A 7833-nucleotide genomic window follows, 5' to 3' on the forward strand; every position below is an offset into this window, starting at 1 on the left:
AGTTCCCGTGCCCCCTGGCCCTTACCTCTCATAGCAATTGGCAATGGTGAGCACCCAGCTCCTGTCGATCAGCACCCCTGCACACTCGGTCCCATCATCCACTAACAGGGCCACTTGCCATGGTTGGGCGCCTTTTGGGCATAGAACTTCACTACTGATCCTTTCCCCTTTGCCGAAGGCTGAATGGAGACATGGGGGAACCATGGGCACCAGACATTAAGCAATGGATGCCTGGAGACAGTGATGGAGTGAGACAGACAGACAGAGCGGCGTGAAGAAGGGCAAAGGCTGAGAAGATGGCTGAGACTGCTGCAGATGGAGATGGAGATGGGGATGGAGAGAGATGGGGGGAGCCTGCTCAGAAACCAAGGGCAGCTGCTGGTCTGGAGGCAACCCCAGCTTTTGATGAGAGAGACACAGAGGGCAGGGAGCAGCCTGGAGGGCACCCGGAGCCCAGGAGTCAGGAGGGAGCAGGATGGAAGGGGCCACAGCCCAGGGGTTGAGTCTCCATAGAATGAGACTTCTGCAGAGGAGGGTCCTGATTCGGGGGCTCCTTGGAGAGAGGGGGGTATGGAGAGGAAAGTGGGTGGCTGTGAGGCACCAGGGGCAAGGTTAAGACTCCCAGGTTGGTCCTCACCTGCTTCTGCAGCAGATCCCAGGGTGAAGGACAGCAGTAGGAGCAGCAGGGCCTGGAGCAGAGGACTTGCCATGTCTCCTGTCTGAGCTTCTGTGGCTGCCACAGAGGAAGGGCCTCTTCTGCTGGGGCTGGAAAGACAGAGAGTTTAGGAAGCAGGAACATTGTAAATTAATAAAATGTCAACATTGTAAATTCCAATGATGGACAATCAGCAAGAATTCACATATAATTAACAGGTGGAGGTTTCGTTAACTACCAAAGTCTCAACTAAACAATGAATGATTAGCTCTGACCATTCAGAGCAATTAAGGCTGGCTAGCCTTCCAGATTCCCTTTTCACATTTCACTACTAATGACAATTAGGCTTCTATAGACCCTCCCACCCATTGGGATGGATGCATGACCCAGGCTAAGCTCACAAAGGCATGGCCTCTGCCCTAGAAATGGTGATGGAATTCCGGAAAGGAGCTCTGTTTAATCTTGGGGCTAGAAGAACATCTTTCTATGGAAGGTTGAATGAGATCCACCACAGAAGGAAAGAGATACTCTGAGACACGACATGAAACAGCTGACACGTGTGGGAGAGAGACACAGAGACAAAATGAGGCAGGTACAGTCACACACACACACACACACACACACACACACACACACAGACGCACGCAGAGTTTCCCAGGGAGAGGGAAATAGAGCGGACGAGCTTCTCTGGGATCCATGCCAACTCCTCTGACATCACGTATTCACCTTGGATGGTGCAAGGAGGGTGTTGGGAGACCAGAATCCTGGGTCTCAGAGGAGTAGCTGGGAATCCCTGGTGTATATTTTCATTTTTATTCTTTAAATATATTTTATTGATTTTTTACAGAGATGAAGGGAGAGGGATAAAAAGTTAGAAACGTGGATGAGAGAGAAACATCAACCAGCTGCCTCTTGCACACCCCTACTGGGTATGTGCCTGCAACCAAGGTAAATGCCCTTGACCAGAATCAAACCTGGGATCTTTCAGTCCACAGACCGACGCTCCAACCCTGAACCAAACCGGTTTTGGCCTAGTATATATTAAAAAAAAAATCCTCACTGTGGATATGAATTTTTTATTGATATTTTTAAAGAGAGGAAGGGAAAGGGAGGAGGGAGGAAAGGAGTTTCTGAGGTCACAGGTGACAACCTAGGAGAGAGGGAGGAAGTCTTCAGGAAGAATACTGCTGCCATGAATTCGTTGAGAGAGTGGCACACCGGAATCCAACCTGGGACCCTTTAGTCAGCAGGCCAACGCTCTGTCCACTGAGCCAAACCGGTTGGAGCTAGTTTTGTCATTTTATTATGACTTTGATAGACAGTCAAGTCACACAAGTCTGTAAGTCATGGATGCCTTTATTTTTTAATTTTTATTCTTTGCGAAGTAACTGTTCTAGGGTGTAGGGATGGAGAGGTGGCAGTATGGAGGGATTAGGCTTTCCCTCTCATGGTATCACTAATCCATTTGCTTTAAGCGCACACATGCGTGTATAAGGTTGGAAGGAAGGGCGGTCGAGGAGGGACATTTCCCTTGGACACCAGGCCTTGCAGGGAACCTTCGCACATCAGTGGGCTCCCCGAGTCACCCTGGAGGGGAGAGAGCAGGTGAGCTTCCGTCTCAGAGCAGCCATCCCTGAGGTCTCCTATACCTTGTGGTGTTCTTGTCTGTCCTGCCAGAAGACAGCCTTCCTACCTGGCCAATGGGAAGAGATGCCTGATCTCTGTGGACCAATGGCAGAGCAGGAATGGATGCTGTTATGGAGAGGACCAATCAGGTTTTCTGAAGAGTCCATGGGCTTCAGTCCTGGCCAATCACAGGGAGGGGGTGGGGCTCCGAGGGTATCAGAGCCCCATTTATTTTCCATGGTAAAGGGACGCTTTGCCAAGCCCCTGGGAGAAGGTGCATTATCTCCTGGAATCCACACAATTTTTCTGGGATGCGGGCCAGGGTTGTCCTGGATATCAGGTGAAGGATCCATGACCAAATTCAAAGGGTCTGGTGCAAATGAAAATGGGTTCACCACGTTCAAGTATATGCGTTTGAACACTATGGGAAACATACATTAAAGCAAGCGTGACATGCTTTCCAGTGTGGGGCTCTGTGTCCCTGCACAGCTTGCCCATTTATGAATCAGGTTTCCCTGGGGGGAGTGGGGAGACAGAGAGAACCATCCCATTCTTAAAAACACTCCCATTCTAAAGATGCACCATCTCATTGTCCCTGGAAAGCGGACAGTGAGCATGTGAAGGAGGAAAGAGGGAATACAAAGAGGCCACCAGTCAAAGAGAAAGAGTTAGAGATGTTATGGCCGGCAAGACCCGGTGGAGGCAGAGCTCCAGATGGCTAGCAACATCCTGTGGAGGCAGGACTCCAGGCCAGGGAAGGAAGGAGCAAGCAGACCCAAAACAAAGAATGTAGCATAACTTAGTCATAAAATAGTTCTGTTGCAAGGCTCAACCCCCAGGCAGGCACGTCCTGTTACCAGTAGCCGCAAGGCAGGACAAACAGACCAAACCAGGTGAAATAGACTGCTTAAGCTGAAAATAACCCCCCACCCCAGGTGTTGTATAAACTTTAAATGTTACTGTACTCGTGGAATTTTTCTATAACTTATAACTGACGTTTCTTTGTTAAAGCTTTTAGCCAATCATAATCTGCCAGGCATCCCTAAGACGGGGATAAAAGTAGCATGCTTAGAGTGGGTCAGGGCTCTCGTTGCTCACTGCTGTGTCAGTTGTCCGGGAGCCGAGACTCCAGTTCGAAATATAGGCTTCCATGTATAAAACCGGAGGAGACTTGATGCCTGCAGGAGGGTAATTGGACTTCTGTGAGGACAGTACTAATGGGAACTGTGGGTGTCGTAATTGTAAGACCAGTTTTGATAGCCAGTGAGAAAGTCCCGGGCTATGTAAAGCTACATGTGCAAGGGAATGGGAGAGCAGAAAGAGAAGAACAGAGAAGACAAGAAGGAAATTGGTATGAAAACTTATTTTCCTGGTCCCCTTGGTTAAGGACCTTAATAACAGCTATAGCAGGGCCCCTCACCCTACTCTTACTCATGTAACTCATTGGACCCTGCCCCCTCTGCAGCCTGCCAACCTTCAAGCAGGATAGAATTCAGGCAGTAAAGCTCACGGTCCTACATACCCAGTACTAGCCGATCCGAGAGGAGGAATGGGAGCAGCCAGAATCAACGATTTGATTCCCCAATAAGACCAGAGGGGAATGTTGTGGCCGGCAAGACCTGGCGGAGGCAGAGCTCCAGATGGTTAGCAACACCCTGTCGAGGCAGGACTCCAGGCCAGGGAAGCAAGGAGCAACTCTAAGCATGCTACTTTTATCCCCATCTTAGGGATGCCTGGCAGATTATGATTGGCTAAAAGTTTTAACAAAGAAACGTCAGTTATAAGTTAGAGAGTATGTAGCATGATACGCTTTAGCCAAGCATAACTGTTAGTCATAAAATAGTTCTGCTGCAAGGCTCAACCCCCAGGCAGGCACATCCTGTTACCGGTAGCCGCAAGGCAGGATAAACAGACCAAACCAGGTGAAACAGAGACTGCTTAAGCTGAAAATAAACCCCGACCCCAGGTGTTGTATAAACTTTAAATATTACTTTACTAGTGGAATTTTTCTATAACTTATAACTGACGTTTCTTCGTTAAAACTTTTAGCCAATCCTAATCTGCCAGGCATCCCTAAGATGGGAACAAAGGTAGTATGCTTACAGTGGGTTGGGGCTCTAGTTGCTCGCTGCTGTGTCAGTTGAGAAGGGAGCCAGGACTCGAGTTCCTAATAAAGGCTTCCTGAATTCCAATTTGGCTGACTGGTGGTCTTCATTCGCGGGTCGGCCATAACAGACAGAAGGATGGAGAAGAAAGGGAAGGTAGAAGGGGAAGAGTAGCAGAAATATATGGGGTGAGGAAAGAGGAAGAGATGGAGGAAATAGAAAGAGTAAGAGAGTCAAAGAGAGAGAGAGAGAGAGAGAGAGAGAGAGAGAGAGAGAGAGAGAGAGAGAGAATACAGAGGAAAACGAAATAAGATGAGGTGTAAAGAGGGATGAGGGGAGATAATTCTCAGAGACAAGAGGGGGTTACAGAGAGGAGAAAGTGGGGACAAAGAGTAGAAGGAGTCTCCTTCTTTCCCCAGAGCCAGGACCAGATACAGAGACATATAAGCAAGCCAGACACTAACTCCGGGCACAACTTCTCAGCGAATGCAAGATGTATTTTAATGCAATGCCTTAGAAATCTGATTGACTAAGAAAAAAAATCCATGGGAAACATGGAATTTTAATTTTAGATAAAGTCGTGACCAACACCATGGTTTGATGAACCACCTGACCCAGGGAGAGAACTGAGGAGAGAGAGAGCCAGGAAAGTGGGCCTGGTGAGGGGTGAGGGAAGGCTAAGCCCCAGGGTCTGGGCCTCCCTGCCCCCACTCCCCACGGACATGGGATGGAGTGGGAGACCGCCTGAGAGGAAGTCGGACCCAGGGTAGGGGAGGAGGGGACTCACTTTACCAACAAAGGACCTTCTGTTGGGAGGACCAGCACAGAGCATGGACCTCTTCTGCATGTTGGAGGAAACCCCCCTGTATTCCTTGATGGGGAGGATGATGGCTTTGGTGTACATGAGCTGTTATGTGTTTCTCACTGTTGGGGAAGTCAGGGGGTCAGTCAGAGGCTCGGGTGGCTGGACTGGTGGGTACTGATACAAGAGTGGTGGAGGGAGAGGTTCTGGATGACCAATAAAGAGAGGCCGGGTGACTCTAGGCTCTGGTCACTAACTAGGCCTCAGTGATGGAACTCCTGGATTGAAGGAAGGAGGATCTGAGGGTGAAGAAGTCCAGGGCTCTTTTCTCTACGGAAGGAGGTGGCTGGGAGTCAGAGGTTGTGTGTGTGAGAGCCGGCAGGGAGCTGGGGGCCTGGATCTTTCAGTTTGAGGAGGTACCTGGGGGCAGGGACTCTTGTGTCTGATGGAGGCAGGGGCTGGATCCTGGACATTGAAAAATCTGGAGATGCAACCGAGAGACAACCATACTTGGTCTGCATCAAAAGGTGACTGGAGCCCTGACTGGTCTGGCTTAGTGGATAGTGTGTCGGCATGTGGATTGAAGGGTCCCAGGTTTGATTCCAGTCAAGGGCATGTACCTTGGTTGCCGGCTTATCCCACGTAGGGCGTGTACAGGAGGCAGCTGGTCGATATTTCTCTCTCATTGATGTTTCTGGCTCTCTATCCCTCTCCCTTCTTCTCTGTAACAAACCAATGAAATTATATATATATTATTAAAAAGAGGTGACTGGGGTTCTTGGACCATTGGGTCTGGAATATGGAGGTTTTAAATTCAGGGATTATGTGTTAAGGGAAAGTGGGTATACAGCAGAGTCCTCAGTCTGCTGGGAACAGGCCAGGTGACTTGGGCTCCAGGGTCTGGCTGAGGGAGGAGGGGCGTGAGGGTCGGGGATCTTGGGTTTGTTATCTGTGTCCTGTGTCCTAGAAAAAAAAAAGAGAGCTGTGGATTGGGGTGTTCCTGGCTCACAGGGGCAGCCTTACCTACATGTGTGGTGCTGCTTCCCCAGCCTGAGACAGTACAACTGGTCCCAGATGGTTTGCAACTGTAAGGCACGTTGACTGTCCTCACGGTGGATGAGAGCATGGCTGTACTGCTCTGTTTCACAAGCATGATGTCATGGCCTTTCCTGGCAAAGTCAAACTGGGGGTGGATGAAGGTCTCTGTGGCTGTGATCCTCTGGGCATATGGGTCACCCAGAATGTCACTGCCCATTTGCACCAAGTAGTCACTTGAAAAAAAAGAAAAAAAAAGAAAGCATCATTGAGACCCTGTGACTGGATAAGGCAGTGGTCGGCCAACCCATTAGTCAACAGAGCGAAATGTCAACAGGACAAGGATTGAAATTTCTTTTGAGAGGATTTTTTTTTAATTAAAGCTTCTTCTAATGCTACTTCTTCAAAATAGAATCGCCCTGGCTGTGGAGTTTTGTGGAAGAGCCATAGTCAAGGGGCCAAAGAGTGTCATGTGGCTGCGAGCCACAGTTTGCCTACCGCTGGGGTAGGGGTAACAAGATCCAGAATGAGGGGGACAGAGGAGACCTAGAGGCTGAAGTAGAGACACACCAAAACTGAGAGAGAGAGTGAAAGAGAGATAGAGAGAGGGGGGGAAAGCAGAGACAGACACCCATGGGAAACAGCGTTCCCGTGCCCCCCTGGCCCTTACCTCTCATAGCAATTGGCAATGGTGAGCACCTAGCTCCTGCGGATCAGCATCCCTGCACACTCGGTCCCATTGTCCAATAACAGGGCCACTTGCCAGGGTTGGGCGCCATTTGGGCATAGAACTTCACTACTGATCCTTTCCCCGTTGCCGTGGGCTGAATGGAGACATAGGGGAAGTTTGGGCAGCAGGCATCAGGCGATGATGCCCAGAGACAGTGATGGAGAGAGACAGACAGAGACAGCGGTGTGAAGAAGGGCAAAGGCTGAGCACATGGCTGAGACTGCTGCAGATGGAGATGGAGATGGGGATGGGGATGGAGAAGATGGGGGAGCCTGCTCAGAAAGCCAGGGCAGCTGCTGGTCTGGAGGCAACCCCAGCTTTTGATGAGAGAGACATGGAGGGCAGGGAGCAGGCTGGAGGGCACACAAAGCCCAGGAGTCAGGAGGGAGCATGATGGAAGGGGGCACAGCCCAGGGGTTGAGTCTCCATGGGAGGAGACTGCTGCAGAGTAGGATCCTGACTCGGGGGCTCCTTGGTGAGAGGGGCGTCTGTTGAGGGAAGTGGTGGGCTGTGAAGCCCAGGGGACAAGGTCAAGACTCCAAGGCTGGTCCTCACCTGCTTGTCCAGGAGATCCCAGGGCTAAGGACAGCAGTAGGAACAGCAGGGGCTGGAGCAGGGCACCTGCCATGTGTCTGGTCTGAGCTTCTGTGGCTGCCAGAGAGGAAGGGCCTCTTGTGCAGGGGCTGGAAATACAGAGAATTTCGGAAGCAGGAACATTGAAAATTAATAAAATGTCAACATTGTAAATTTCCTTGTTTGTTCTTGACTATAAATAAAGCATCAACTTTGCCATCCGGATCTGTTCTGTGGCCTCAGTCTGGCAAGGAAATCCACCTGGATGCAGCTTATTCTCTCTGTCTGTCTTTTCTTTATCTTTCAC

This window comes from Pipistrellus hanaki (genome assembly GCF_964339955.1).
Source record: "Pipistrellus hanaki genome assembly, chromosome: 15".
NCBI lineage: Eukaryota > Metazoa > Chordata > Mammalia > Chiroptera > Vespertilionidae > Pipistrellus > Pipistrellus hanaki.